Source organism: Lactuca virosa, chromosome 4 (assembly GCF_052849685.1).
Source record: "Lactuca virosa cultivar CGN04683 chromosome 4, Lactuca_virosa_CGN04683_v6, whole genome shotgun sequence".
Taxonomy (NCBI): domain Eukaryota; kingdom Viridiplantae; phylum Streptophyta; class Magnoliopsida; order Asterales; family Asteraceae; genus Lactuca; species Lactuca virosa.
In genome coordinates, this window is record NC_136429.1 from 247,462,621 (window position 1) to 247,479,347 (window position 16,727).

The following is a 16,727-nucleotide window of genomic DNA, read 5'->3' on the forward strand; positions in this document are numbered from 1 at the left end:
GCCTCTATATGGTCTGTGACATCAGGGGTTTCAAGTCCAAGTGATGTCAGAATGTGGACTGGTAGTCGTTTTATAGGTCCGAAGTTAGACTGATCTTTGGAGGGATTGTACCTTTTGAGGTCTTTGGTGATGAAGAGATTGGTGTCGTTGCCCATGCTAATTCCTGCATCCGCATGAAGATCTGAGATGCACAGAGACCAGAACCTTGCAAATGTGAGTTCGGTAGGGTTTTCTCTTGGGATCTCTTTGGGGATGTACTGCAAGAAATCATCCCACAAGATCTGACCGTAGTTGACGTCGTGGCCAGTGAAAATTCTCCATACCAGCTTCAATAGCTTGAGACCCATATTATCACTGCCTCCGGTTCGGGCTGACAGGCTGCGGATGACAAAGTGACAAACGAATTGCCACACCGCAGGCAGTTGATTCTTCTTGAATTCGCCAATTCCTTTGATCTTTTTCTGGTAACCCATTTGGTAGAGAGCTGAGAGAATGTCAGCCATACTTGGAGTGAAAATCTTGGTTGAAGGATGAACCAACAGATTAAAGGCGTTGAGAAACTTTTCTTTGTTCAGAATGACCAAAGAATCGTTCACTAAGTTCAGATGCACCTCTTGAGGATTCTCGAGGGGTCTGTAAGCAGAGAATGCACACTTGAACAAGGTTGAAAGAGGAACTACGTCTGTGAATGCATCGAAGGGGCCAAACAGAGGGTGATTGGTCAAAAACTTGATCATTAGCTTGATCAGAGCATTGTAGGAGGAATGCTCTTCGAACACAGCCCTAAAATTACTTGAAGCAATCATAGGCATTTGATTTCTTGTTTCAAAATCAGACCCAATTGGGTTTGCAGAGGCATAAGCCTTGGAGATTTTCTTCGAGATGCCTGATTTCACCATTGTTGAGAGTTTGAGAAAGGTTGCAGAAATAGAGTGTAAGAAAGATGGAGAGAAAGTTCAAGGTTCAGAGAGCATAAACTGTTCTTGGGGAAGAAGAAAGGGTTTTATAGGAATGGATTTGAAAGGTAATTGATTTTACCCTAGGTGAAAGTAAATAAGGTAAAAAAAACGTTTGGGCGTTTTTTCTGCGATTTGGAAGGTGAAATCTCAGCCACAGATTATGAAAAGGTTTAAATTATTTTTTGAGATTTACTAAAAAAGGGGTTGCAAGTAATGAAGTGTCAGACGTAAAACATCACGTCTGTGATCGTGTGGTGAGGGTGGAGTTAATCCGTTGTACAAAAGAGAAGTTGTAACAGATTGGACGTGCTGGGGAAATATGAAGGGATAGGTTAAAAGGATTAGTTTATGGGAAAACGCTCTTTTTGTCATCATACCTAAAATAGGTCTGACACAAGGTTTTTCAAAAAGGAGAATGGGACAGTTACTCAAGGAATGTTTTTTTTGTTAATGATTTTCTTATTTAATGAATGATCATTAAATAGCACACCATGAATCAAGAATTAATGAAACAGTTGAGAAACTATCAATGTGGTTGTGGATTGAGACTTCATTGCGGATGGATCGGATGTCATTGCGGATGGATCGGATGTATGACTGCAGTAGAATAACTGAGGAGAACACTTGAGCAAATATTAGTAACAACAAATAGTAAGGACCATTGAAGGATAACTATGATATATGGTTGTGGTAAACAAACTGCGGTACACCGGATATACCAAAATCATCTATCATAAGTAACTTCAGTTAGGACCGCAACAGAGACCAAGGATGGTCTGCGGTACCTATCAATTCAAGAAGAATTGTGGGTCCGCGTTCATCATTCCTAAAATTTGTAAGAAACTGTTGAGTTTTGTAGAGTCAAGTACCTTTGTGAACACATCAGCAATCTCTTCATGAGTATGGACAAAGATGAGTTCAATGTTACCTTTCAAGATGTGGTCTTTGATGAAGTGATACCGTAGTTCAATATGCTTTGTCTTGGAGTGCTGAATTGGATTGTATGAAATAGCTATAGCACTTTCAGAGTCACAGTAAATTGGTATCCACAGCACTCTGTATCTGTAGTCCATAAGTTGTGTTTTCATCCATAGGACTTGTGAACAACAGCTGGTTGCGGCCACATATTCAGCTTCTGCGGTAGACAGTGATACACAACTTTGTTTTCTAGATAACCAGCTGACGAGTCTTCCACCCAGAAATTGACATCCACCTGAGGTGCTTTTTCGATCTAGTCTGCATCCTGCATGATCCGCGTCTGTGACTGCTTGAAGGCTGAAGTCATTGCATGCGGGGTACCATAATCTAAGAGACTTGCTTCCTTTCAGGTATCGTAGTATTTGTTTGGCTGCGGTCATGTGTGACACTTTTGGGTCAGCCTGGTACCTTGCGCATACACCTGTTGCAAAGACAATGTGTGGTCGGCTTGCGGTGAGGTACATCAATGAACCAATGATACCTCTATAAGTCTTGTGATCCACTGATTCACCCGAGGGATTAGCAGATATCTTATATCCGAAGGCCATGGGGACCTTAGCCGAAGAGCAGTTGTCCATAGAATATTTCTTTAACAGTTCAGTGGTGTATTTCTCCTGATGAATGAATATCCCTTGCGGAACTTGTTTCACTTGAAGTCCTAAAAAGAAGTTGATCTCTCTATTCATGGTCATTTGGAACTTGTTGGTCATTAGCTTAGCGAATTCATTCACCATTTTTTCATCAGTTGATCCGAAGATGATATCATCCACATATATTTGTACAAGCATGAGGTGATTACCATTAGCTTTTCTAAATAAAGTGGTATCAATCACTCCTCTTTTGTATCCGGACGAGACAAGAAATTCAGAGAGAGTCTCGTACCATGCTCTTGGGGCTTGCTTTAGACCGTAGACTGCTTTTTCAAGTTTGTAGCAGTGGTCTGGGAATTCAATACTTTCAAAGCCTGGAGGTTGCTGAAGATAAACCTCTTCTTTTAATTCCCCATTGTGAAAGGCACTTTTTACATCCATTTGGTGTACCTTGATGTTCTTGTGGGATGTGTATGCTAAGAAGATTTGGATGGCTTCCATTCGTGCCACCGGAGCATACGTTTCATCATAGTCAATACCTTCAAGTTGACTATAACCCTTTGCAACTAGCCTTGCCTTGTTTCTGACTCCCGCACCAGATTCATCCAGTTTGTTTTTGAACACCCATCTAGTACCAACAATGGTATGACCTTGCGGCTTCGGGACGAGCTGCCATACTTTGTTTCTTTTGAATTCTTCTAGCTCTTCTTGCATTGCGAATATCCAGTCGGGTTCTAGTAATGCTTCTTTGATCATTCGGGGCTCGACCAAGGACATAAATGCTACGTAGTGACAATGATCAGATAAGTCCTTGGAAGATCGAGTCTGGATACCTACGGATGGGTTGCCAATGATTTGTCCTGGTGGGTGGTCTTTCGTCCATACGTGTAGAAGGGGTTGCAGATAATCAGCAGCTGCGGTAGATGGAATGTCTTCGATGTCGGAAGACTCTGTGGTGGGAGATGGAAGTTCCCCCTGGACTTGAGAACATCCTGCTGAATTATCTTGAACTGGGAAGGTGGGATTAAAGTTTTCTTGGGCAGATGGTGCAGGTTCCCCTGGATTGCAGAAGGGAGTTCCCCTTGACCCTTAGAAGGTTCCCCCTGGATTGCGGATGGGAGAGTGATAATTCTTGAGTCTGTTCTTGTGTCAATGTTCTCTATGTTTTCATCATCCGAGTCGGAAGAAACGTTAGATGGTAATGATTCTCTGCGGCTGGGAACTTGAGCTTCATTAAGTACTGGAACCTCGATAGTTGTTGCCTGATCCGGAGTAGAGCTTTCCCCCTCAACCGGCGAGGTGGAAGTATTGAGATATGCTACTTCGGATAGATACTGGCTATAACCAGTATGTATTTCTTGTGATGGATAATGGCTACGGTGGATGGACCGCAGAGATCAATGTGCAAGAGCTCCAGTGGATAGACCGCAGAGATCAATGTGCAAGAGCTCCAGTGGTTCAGAAATTGAAGAGTCAATCACCATGGGGTGACTTGCTTTGGATTGCTTTCCACATTCACATGCAGGACAAAGAGTATCATTTCTGAACATGAGAATATGGAGTCCTCTGACTAGTTCTCTAGTGACCAAATTGTTGATGTATCTGAAGTTGAGATGAGCTAGCTTGCGGTGCCATAGCCAGCTGACTTCGGATACTACTTTAGATAGGAAGCATAACTGCGGTTTGCCTATGATCAGAGAGACATCCAGAGGATACATAGTACCTTCGGATCGGGACTTGATCAGACATGTGTTCCGATCACTTGTCATTACATAGCAAAATTGATCATCAAATTCAACTCGATGGCCTGCCTTACATAGTTGGCCAACACTGATGAGATTGTGTTTAAGGCTTTCTACATAAGCAACCTTTTGAATAGAGAAGTTTCCCGTAGTAAGAACACCATAACCTCGGATTATCCCATTCGCATTGTTGCCGAATGTAACATTTCCATCGTTGCAAATTGGCCTGAAATCCTGAAGGTATTCTAACCTTCCGGTCATGTGCAAGGAGCAGGCACTGTCAATTAACCATTCATTTCCTTGTTCCTCCTTGCACAAGGCCTGAAAATTACACGGTTAGTTTAGGAATCCAAACTAGTTTGGATCCTGGGACAAAAGTTGAATTTCTGATTGGTGCATGAACCGAGGTTGCAGGGACGGGTTTCGTGTCAATGTTTAATCCTAGTCGTAGGTGTTTGTGAGATTTTGGAGTGTTGTGTCTTTTTGAAAAATTACGAGGTTTCTGAATCCAACTAGATTTGACATGGGATGAACCATTTTGGCAACTACACTAACATTGACAGATTGAGATTTTGTCTTTAGCTCTGACACCTTGTTTGGTCAACGGTCTAAAGGATGAGTTGGGCTTGTGACTGGTCCGAGGTCGGTAATATCTGACATTGGTGTTGTTGGACTTTTGAAAAGTTTGTTTTGAAAAAGGTTTAGTGGGTGTAAATCTGTGGGACCTTTTGTTGGATTTGGTAAGATACCCTTTCACTTATTAAAATTCAGATGTGATTTTAAAAGTGTTGGAGTGGGTAAGATACCCTTCCATTTCGGATCGTCTGAGGAATAGATTTGAAAACCATTGCTTCGAAAAGACTGTTCTTTCTTTTGGGTTGTGTCAGATGACTTTGGAATGACTGATGGAACTGTACATTCCCTTTTGCATGTTTTCTTGATAGGAGAGTTTTTCAAAAAATAGTGTGAGAAAACAAATTTTTCTGGCCTCTTTAGATTTTGGAAATCTGATATGCCTTTTGTTTTTCGAAAAGTTTTGTCTATTTGTGCCTCGGGATCGAATTTCTTCTTTGAAAGCCTTTTTAGCTAAGGTTTTTGGCGAACCGCAGTCAATGGTGTTCAGCTGCGGTTTCCTAGAAACCTTTGAAAATTTATGAAAACGAGGGCTTGAGTCATCCGAACTTGAAGATTCAGAGATTTGAGAGCATTGACCCACTTCAAAGTTTTCTATGGGTAATTCATGATGAATTGGTTGAAGAGTCACAGAGCCCTTATTTGAGAACTACGGTAAGGATGATTTGACCACCGCATAGTAAGTCTGTGTTGGGACTTCAGTGGGACTTTTGTGGGACTTCTGTGGCTCATGACTATAATGAGAGACACTGCGGTCTGAGGGCAGAGATGGGAAGTCTTGCGAGACTTCAGGACTTTCAATAACAATTTCTTCATCAACTACGGATGAGGTTTGAGAATTTGGGTAGATTGTGCCATAGATAGGAGTTTGATCAATTGTGTGACCCGAAACCTCAGGCACAATTTCCTCAATGACACAAATATTGCTTAGATTATGAAGTCTACCGATGTGTGTTCTGATGTCTTTGGGAAAAGTCTTGTCATTGACAGGGAAAGGAAATTCTCGGTCCGGAGGGACATACAGTCGATCTTTGTTAAACCGGGGTGATGAATCGATTGCGGTAGGATATCCATTTGACCAACCCCAATTGTATGTATTGTCCACGGTTCCATTATTTACCAAATTTTCAATAGCTTCACTTTCATTGAACATTTTTCTATTATAAGATTTAAGCGTACAATTTCACTCTGAGCTAAATCTCTTTGGTTCAAAGCTATCTCTAGTTGTGTTTCACTTAACACTCTTGCATTTTTTTCTAACTCTAAGTCCTTTTCTAACATAGCCATTTTGAGTCTTTTGTTATCCAATCGTCCTCTCACATGGAACATCTCTTGGGACGCAATGTTCTTCTCATCTAAGGCTTTGTTATAGTCTGTAAGGACGGTAGCACACGTGTCATTAAGATTATCTATGAAGGGTTGATAGTCATGCATGCTATAGTTAAGAGTTTGAATCATGTGTTTTACCTGTTCGACGATGCTTAGAGTTCCATCCTTTGCCATGTATCAGTAGTCCTTTTCCAACTTTGTAGACCCATCATCATCCGCAGTTGCCAGCATGCAGATTTTGCCCTTTCCTTTGATACTGCTGATGGTTTCTTCTTCATCTCTAGATGACCAAACTTGGTGGTCTCCTTTGACATGGGCTACGTATGCCCTTGCCTTTTCCTTATCTTTCAATTCTTGAGCCATTCTAAGGTAGAATGCTCTGTCTTTTACTACATTGGACTTACAATCTCTTGCAAAATGATTCTCTTTGTTGCATTTGTGACAAATCACAACATCAGTTTTGTCTTATGAGGGAGTACCGGAGTCAGTGGTTTGAGTAGACTGCGGTGCCTCCTTTGGTTGAGTATTTTGAGATTGCGGTGGTGGATGAGAACTTTTGGGATAACGAGAATGGTTATTTTGCGGGTTGAAGTTACGGTTGAATGGAGGTTTGTTGAACTGCTGATTCTTGCGAAAGGAAGGACGTGGTAGTTGATTGAACTATTGGCTAACCAGAGCAATAGCCTTCTGAAATTCTTCTTCATCATCATACTCTGAGTCAGCTTCGTATGACTGCGAAGGAGCGTCATACGAGGGAGAGTAGGATTGATTATGTGGGACTTGTGCTATGAGAGCAAGTGGTCCTCCGAAGTCAGCACAGTCTTTCAGTACGGTGGATTCTTGGGCTTGCAGTTCTCCGTAGAGCTTGTAGAAAGACAAAGAGTGAATTTTTCTATCTCCTTGGACTACCATCTTAGCCGTAGTCCAATGTCTTCCCAAACCATTAAGAAACTGAAGATTTGTTTCATGGTTACTGCGGATGGTGTCTGCATTGGATAACTTCGTGACTATCAAGTTAAACCTTTTGAAGGAATCTTCCAAACTTTCTCCAGTAAGAGCTTTGAAATTGTTGAACTCATTGAGTGAGGTTGTAAGCTTCTTATCTTGTGCTTGTTCTGAGCCTTCGTACAAATTATTGAGAACTTCCCAGATCTCTTTTGCTGATTTGCAATTTATGATAATATCGAAGTTGTCAGGAGCCACTCCACAAGAGATTTCATAAAGAGCAACAACATCATTTTCCATTTTATCGAGATCATTCTTGGTGGGACGATTCATGACTGGTTGACCTCCTCCTATTCTGGCTGTAGCGCCGTCAGTTTGGACTGGTGTAAGAACTGGGACATGTGGTCCTTCTTCTACGGATCGCCATACATCTCTACCAAGTCTCCTTAAGTATCTTTCCATTCTCTGAGACCAGTGATGATATTCATTTTCCACCAATATTGGGGCTCTATTAGAACTACCAACACTGTTGGAGACATTCAGAGATAACGATTGTGCCATATTTCCTTGTTTTTCGTTTTTTTGAAAAGTTTTTTTTTAAGAAATGAGCTTCAGTGGTATAGAAGGCCCTTTGAAAATCAGAGTTATGTTTTTCAAAACTCAACCACTATAGATCTGATACCAATTGTTGAGAGAAAAACTTTGAGACACACTTGAACAAACGTTAGAACAAGTATAATTGCGGAATAGTTTATCTCGAAGGATCTAAAAGCTCAACAATAATATTAATAAGTTAGAGTTAGAAGGTTAGAAAGTCAGTTGTGGAAAAGTAAAGAAATGTAAATGACAACAATTGTTATATCAAGTATACAGATAAGTTGATTCATAACGAGGAATGCATCCAAACCAAGTTAGTAAGTGAGATCAAACTTAGTGATTAAGTCATAAGTGACTTGCTCCGAAGAAAGATTGTATTCAGTTATGTTCTAGTGAATTTTGAGAGTAAGGAGAGATGCGTAATTAGATAGAGAGATAGAAATGATAGCATCAAAAGTTGTTTTGAATAAGTGAGAATGAGCTCTATTTATATAGTCTCAAGAATTACACTGGATCACGTCTCTAAGAGTAGCCATCAAAGGCATACTGGACAATATATAGTATTACAATAAAATTAGACAAAGTAAAGTAATCTAGTAGCTAAGAGTGACTGCGGTTGATGATGACTTTGGGTGAGGCTGCTGATGAAACCTTGATTGCGGATCCTTGTGGGTTGCGGTAGCTGAAGTTCAAGAGGGTCACTTTTCATGATTCAACAGAAATCCTAAAGATGGAGTGTTAACGAGAGCTCAGATTGGTGCGAAGAATGAGGTATTAAATACTCATCAGGAATTTTGCATGTTCAATGTTTTCATATCTAAAATTGAACCAAAGACAGTTAAGATGGCAATGGAACACTCGGATTGGGTTGTTGCAATGCAATCAGAACTGGCTGAATTTGAAAGAAACAAGGTTTGGAGATTAATTCCTAAACCTGAAAATGTTTCAATTGTCAGGTTAAAATGGATTTTCAAAAACAAAACCGACAAAGATGGAAATATTGTACGAAATAAAGCACGTTTAGTTGTAAAAGGATATTCGCAACAAGAAGGAATTGATATGAAGAAACCTTTGCCCTTGTTGCAAGACTCGAGGCTGTTTGAATATTCTTAGCATATGCAGCTCATAAGGATTTTGATGTCTATCAAATGGATGTGAAATGTGCCTTTCTCAATGGAGAACTCGAAGAAACTATTTACGTAGAACAACCTCCAGGTTTCGTAAATGAAATGCATCCTGATCATGTATATATTTTAGATAAAGCTGTATATGGGTTAAAACAAGCACCAAGAGCATGGTATGCAACTCTTACCAGTTTCTTAAAACAGTCGAAATTTTAGCAAGGATCAGTTGACCCCACTTTATTTCGAAAGAAAGTTGGGTGTCATCTGATGCTTGTTCAAATTTATGTTGACGATATTATTTATGGATCTACTGACCCTGCTTTGTCTAGAGAATTTGAAAACTTGATGAAAAGCCAATTCAAAATGAGCATGATGGGTAAAATCAATAATTTTCTTGGCTTAAACATATGTCAAAACAGAGAAGGCATATTCATCAATCAAGAAAAATATACAAGGAATTTGCTCGAAAAGAATGGAATGACAAATAGCACGAAGTTAAGAGTACCAATGGCTGTTGGCACAAGGCTAACACCTTCGTTAGAATCGCCTGCAGTTGATATTACTTTATACAGGAGCATGATAGGTTCATTGCTTTATCTTACTGCAAGTAGACCTGATATCATGTTTTCTGTATCTAATTGTGCTAGGTATCAAGCAAATCCTCGAGAACCAAATTTAACAGCTGTGAAGAATATATTTCATTATCTGAAGGGAACAATTTCGTTAGGATTGTGGTATCCTTCGAAAACAGGATTTTTCATTCAGGCATTTTCAGATGCAGATCTAGGAGGGTGTACATTGGATCAATAAAGTACTAGTTGTGCTTGTCAATTTTTGGATGGAAAGTTGGTTAGTTAGCAGTCGAAGAAGCAAACGTGTGTTTCGATCTCTACTGCTGAAGCTGAATATGTAGCAGCTGCTGCTTGTACATCACAAATTATTTGGATTCAAAGTCAGTTGAGGGATTATGCAGTGAATATGAAAAAGATTCCATTGTATTGTGATTCTCAAAGTGCTATACGGTTTTGGGGTGTGACAGATTGGTATCAGAGCATTGTTTATAGTGAGCTCAGTATATCAAATCATAAAAGATATACAACCTATAAATACAATGGGATAAAAACACTCTGACCAATAATTATACTTTAAAATATAACCATATTTTACAAAAGTATAAGAACATCCAGAATATAAACACCCAAACAAGTATCACAAGAAGAATAAGAATAAAAGTCTTTGGATGTTGAGCATTACCGTCAAACCTGGGCAGTTATGTAATCGTAAGCTGGAATAAATGTAACCTGATCAACTACATTTATTCGAGATGCGACTAACGTGTGCTTGGGGGTGATGGTGGTGTTGCAATGAATCTGAAACTTACCAAATAGGAATGCTAGAGCCAAACATAAAGTTTAAAATATTATAGGAGTATTTTAGGATACTAAAAGACTCACAATAAACCCAAAAGCATGTTCAGAAGTTAAGAATCAAACATGTAGTTAAAATACTATAGGGGTATTTTAGGAACCATAAATAACCTTGCGTGAAAACTAAAAGAGATCCTTATTGATAGACGTATGATTACAGAGTGTATACTCCCAAGGTTATGTATAGTGAGGATCTCATAGGCTAAGAATATGTGGTTTCGCTCTACTTCCTTTTCCTTGTTTGGATGTGGATATAGGGTAGTATCACATATTCGAAGGCCTATTAGATCTAATTTATATATGATTTGTGTACACTATGTAATTGTAGCCGGACTCGATATGGATCACCCAGTAAAATGTTTTAATAATCTCTTAAGATTCTTTAGACATTCCCATTCTCGCACAAACCCCTTTAGGAAACCTTATCCACTTCAGTAATCAGCAGAGGAGTCAATAAAGACCCAGAAGAGGTTCATTGAGAAAGATTTCCAAGTAGGAAGTAAACGAACAGTGATGAGGCTATTGAAATCACCATCTGCCTATACCTTTTAGGGACATCGGTGGGGAATTCGCCTAAACTTCTTAGATTCCAGTCATCCATTATGAAGTGATGACACTCAGAATCAGAATCAGAGGTAAGGCGGAGCAGAAATTCAATATGTCTACGAGAGCAGAGAACCCTATATAGATACCCGGAGGAAACCAACGCTTGTTCCAGTCAGGGATAAGAGGTGGACAGAGGGAGCCAACGCATGGGACCCGAGAAGTGCTTCTACCTCTTTAACGTCACGCTAATAATCCATAAAATAATACAATTTAGTGAGTTAGTGATTACACTACTCACACTATGTGCTAGGCAAATCGTCTTTCCCGTCGCGACTAAGATAAATAAATCGGATCCCAAAACCTCAATTGAGAGTGTTTAGCCATAAGTTTTCATGAGCATTTTCTTCCGTAATCTTCGTTCCGAACTTCTCTCAAATCTTTTCAAAGCCGAAGAGTGAACCTCTCCAATATAAAGATAACTTAGTAGGAACGACACCCATTTTATGGCTTTCCGATACACTTACTCCTACTCTGTTAACCAGACTGCATCATAGGGATGTAGGTCGATGCTCAGAGAACCATAAATCAAGGCGCGGGAAAAATTTATGCCTATCATAGTAAAGAAAGATACATCTAGGGTTAACCATCGTTTCTCATCAGGTTGTGTTCTTCTTCGTGTAGGAAAAACCATGCCTCCAAAGAAACGTAACCAACCCGCTGGTAAGACACCGATTCTTCAAATCGATGAAGCTACGTTTCAAGCTGATGTTTCAGCAGCCGTAGCAGCTGTCATGGCTCACCTGAACGCTAACAACACCAATGTTAGCAGGAGCCCTATCGAGAATCCTGATCATAGCAATGGACAGCAGCAACCAGCACCGGTGTGTAAAGCCACCCAAGAACTCCAACCTAACCCACTGAAAAGGAAGTTTGGGAACGAGGAGGGAAGTACCTCGACTCAAGGACCCTCTGAGGGGCAGCAAGCTGAGGTGATCAATACCCCTGTCGACCCGCCTGTCTCGACACCAAGAAGACCATACCTAGGAAACCTCCCCCACTGTAGCAAGTGTAACTACCATCATTATGGAGTCTGTCGAGAACCCTTTTGTGTTAGGTGCAACATGAAGGGGCATACCGCTCACAACTGCCTAGGGGGAAACATCAGGGAACCCGGTAGAATTTTGGTACGTTTATCAATCCTAAGTAGCTAACCGAAAACTTTAATTAATCAATTCTAATTGTAATTACTCCCTCGTTAAGTCGAAAGTCGCAGCATTGTTATAAAACTTGAAAACCCATCAGGTAAAGCTATGATGGCTTAGTATATACGTTAAGGCCATTTATAATTAAGATTGATAGACCTCGAGTGAGTGATGCTGCCTTATCTCATGTTCCTTGTTTGGTTGTGGATTTAGGGCGGAGTCGCTCAGTCAACAGTCCTTTTAATCTTAATTATACATGACTAGTATATACTAGGCGGTTATAGAGAGGACTCGTGAGAAATCCATTCATGAAAAGTACATTATTCCAAAACATCAGGACCCCTAGAGTTCAGCGTCACTCATGTCGGTCCAAGTATCCACGATAGTAATACCGTGGACGAAGCCTGAGACGCTAGGAACTTGTGTGCCCTGTTCAGCACATGGTCCTATCAATCTTCATTCTATATTTTGTCGATGTTTGCTAATTTCGACACTACCGTCAGCCATGGTTCGAATTGATGCGACCATGTGAAAATTCCTAGTGTTGTGTAAAAAGAACTTTTACCTTATCCTAAGCGTCAAATAAAGATTCTTTCGAACCTAATAAGAAAACCTAATGCGAACCGTCAGTCGTCTCTCTCATCCAACCTTCAGAAGTACCCAGGAGAAGGGTACCACACGTTGTTAACCAACCCCGTTAGACTTTAAAACCTAAAGCGAAAGGCACTATAGATATTCCGGAAGACAATAACCGCCCGAGGCTTACTAAGTAGATTCCCCCAGAAAGACCATTTGCACCGCACAACCAGGATCGTGAATCAAGAGAAAGAACTCATGGGATTAACTTACTACTACTAAGTATATGCATTAGGGTGGTATATAATTTAGATCGTTAAGATTTAAGATGGGTGTTTCCTCCCTACTCCCTGTTCCGTGTTTGGTTGAGGGTTTGGGGTGGGGCCACACATCTGAACATCACGTCAATCTCAATTATATACGACTTGCATACACGGAGTAATAGTGATTGAGTTGAGTATGAGGTCTACCACGAACATTATAATAAGACCCTTCATTCTATCCCATAGGGAAGGAGCTGAATTCAAGAGAACCATTGTGGGTTGAGCTACTAACATGACTACTAATTCGAAATTTGTTGTCATCCCGGTTAAGTCTACATAGTAGCTGACACTCTCAGTTAGGAAAAAGTAACTCAAGTCGTAAGCGTCAAAGACATTGACTACGACCATCCATTCACGCTTAAATCCGTAAATTAAGCACCTCAGCAGTGAGCCAAGAAACCTGAAAAGCCGTGAAAGATTAGTATCTGAGAAGAATGGATGAAGAAATTAGAGATTCCGGGTAGCAGAATCCATTTCTATCTAGATTTAATCTAGACAGAGAAACTCAGTAACACCGGAAGAGTAGTTGCATGGGATACTCACACTACTCAGGCACTTCATCCATCCAGATATAGACGAGAAGTGACTAGGACGTTAAACGGATGAGATAGTGCCCCCCTCATGCAAGAAAAGTCACCAGCGCCCTATAGACGATAGATCGCATTCTCCAAAGTTAATACTAGAATTATGAGAACCACATGGTTACCTCCGCGACATAATACTTGAGCAAAGTAGACGGTAAGTTACGTTAAGCTTTATAACCCAGGTCATAAGGGAAATGTGGACGCAACGCCATTTTAGGTGTTAGTCGAAGGGTTATGCAAGAACCTGCGCTTCCTGCAAACTGGAAGGAGCAGACACAATGGAGAGTGGAGCATGTCATAGAGATTTGTTAGACTATTAGGTGTCCCAAAGAATACTATCTCTAAGGAGATAGTAGAACCACCTCCTGAAATAGTCAATCACTTCAGAAAATATCTAAGGGCGAAGCTAGCCCCGATCAGAGACTGCTATCCACGAAACATCGAATCAAGTGAGAGAATAATTCTCTCCGATTAGGGATCATGCTGTGAAAGCATCTATTAGACGATGATGAAAATTGAAATTTTCTAAGCATCGCCTGGTAAAACCCCCTATCATACTGACCTTGAGATATTCCGTTAGGAACACCTCGAGAGTCAGAAGTGTAGGTCCATTTTGCACTAGGTCGAGATAGATGCCACATTACCAATGGGTGCCAGCATATAGTCAACACTTCCAATGATCCAGAAAACCTCCAAAAGCCAATCATTAGGAGATACGAATCCGAAAACAACATGAGCCTTCTAAGAACCAATTAGGAGGACTACACTCCCAGTACGAGAGAACTTTTGGAACTTCAGAATGGCGATCATGCCAAGTGATGATCTAACCATGGAAGTACATTATGTTCTAAGTACTGAAACGTTCTATCTTCCCAAGAACTTGGGACCATCCGAGATTCTTGATAAGAACTGGTCCAACCTCCGTCAGACCTCAACTACTTAGGGATTTCATAAATTCCACCCAAATCCACCCACGTCTCAAACTTGAAAAAGTGCTTGTCCGACGTGACTCTCGAAATCCCAGTCATCGAGATCGAAATCAATGAGAGCCCCCCCTTCGTGTAGGAACCTGTAGAGATCATGGACCGAGAGGTCAAGCGAACAAAGTAAAGCCGTATCACGATAGTGAAGGTTCGCTGGAACGCCGAGCGAAGACCTGAATTCACTTGGGAGCGAGAGGACCAGATGGAACTAAAGTATCTTCATCTTTTGCTTCGCTAAACCGTAACTGCGTTTGTGCTTGAACTCTAATTTCGGGACGAAATTCCCTCTAACGGGGGGATGATGTGACAACCCGAAATTTTCATTTTGTATAAACTCCGCAGTCAAGCACATCTAATAATAGTCAAATTCATCCCAGTACATTTTTGGCCGGTTTTAAGTTTGTTTGGGTGTTTTATTTTAATTTTTCGTCAAACGAACAAATAAGTGGAAGTATCCGTTAGGAGTGTTGTGTAACAAATAAACAATTAACACCTTGACTAGGTGTTTACGGCCAAACAACGGAATTTGGGCCGTAAACTCCCTTTGACCATGAACTCATGCATATAGCATGAGTTTACCCTTCATTCTTTCACTGTTCACTTCCTAACTAAAGAACACCCAAGATTCTCTCTCAAGTATCATATCACATTTCTTCAAATCCTCCAAAAATGTAAGTATTTCCTTCCTTGGTTCGTTCATATAACACTTTATCTAGTGTTTATACTCGATTTCATCCATGGAAATCTCCTCTTTTCTTAGATCTTCAAGTGTTCATCAAAACACCAAGAACACCAACAACACATACTAGTGTTTTTGGCCCTTAAACACTCTTACAAGCTTCCTATAAGTAAGTGCACTCCTCCTAACTAGTTAATTGCTTAGTATACTTGCTAAACTATGGAATAGCATCAAAACCCCCCAAGAACACTTGGGTTTACGGTCAAGGGATATCCTTGAACCGTAAACACCACCAAGTGGTGTTTTGATGCCCCTAACACCTTCTATGGCTTGTATGAAGGACTAGAACATTGCATGCATGAACTAGAAACCCCAAAAAACGAAAATGTAGAAGTGACCAAGAGTTTACAGCCGTAAACTCATGGGTTTACGACCGTAAACTCCCAAGGAGTGGTCCAAGGACCATAAACTCCAAAGAAAGGCCATTTCGAGCCCCAGTCACTTCCTAAGCCTTGGATTCGAGTCTAGCTTACTTCCTTGTGTGGTATAAGACCTTAAAACACCCAATGATACGATTACGATGAGTTTACGGCCATAAACTCATGGGAGAAATGGTCCAAGAACCATAAACCCATATGGTGCTACCATATGGGGAGTAAACTCCAATGTGAGGCCATACTCTCTTTGAATGCAACCCTTTAGTACTCCTAGCACTTGAAACAAAGTGTTTCCATGTATTAGGGTGTCTTTACTTGCTAAATTAGTTGTTAAATGACTAATTAGATACATAAATGTATCATTACATGTTCAATAAGATCCGCATGTGTGTTAAAGTCCTCACTTGACACTTAGCATCCTATACCATCCGTTCATCCGAATCACCCACTACAGGTGAGTTCATACCCCTTAATCAACCTTTGAAATGATTTTAAATGATTTTATGGGGGGGGGGGGAATACAAGTTGAACTGACAAGTTATTATATCAATCACATGTGATTAATAACCGTCAGGCAAATAAATTTTTGCATGATTAAACTGTTTTATTCAGCTAAAGGTTTTCAAACCTTGTTTTCAAGTCTCTTTTAAAATACAAAAATCTCTTTTTAATTTACTAAACTTTTATCAAAGTCTTTTAAACTTATACTCTTGTTAGATTCATGTCTATATAGATATAGTTATATAAGTAGGGTTTGAAGGACTTAGGACTGATAGCCCGCTTTATTTCCTATTCCTTGTTTAGTTGTGGACTTAGAGCATCCAGTTATCTGTCCGAGTGTCGTTGAAGTCCTAGTTATATATTATGTATATCTGGTTAGATATTAAAACTCTTACTCCAGTTCAACACCTTTGGGTAGCAAATGTACCTAGATAACCTCTCAAGTAAACTATAATAGGTATAGTTTAGAAACCAACCATAACTTTCATGAAGGAGAACTTAGTTATATCTATATTCTAAAAACTCGTACTTTTAGTGAAAAGAAAGGTATATAGAAATCAAAACATGAGATA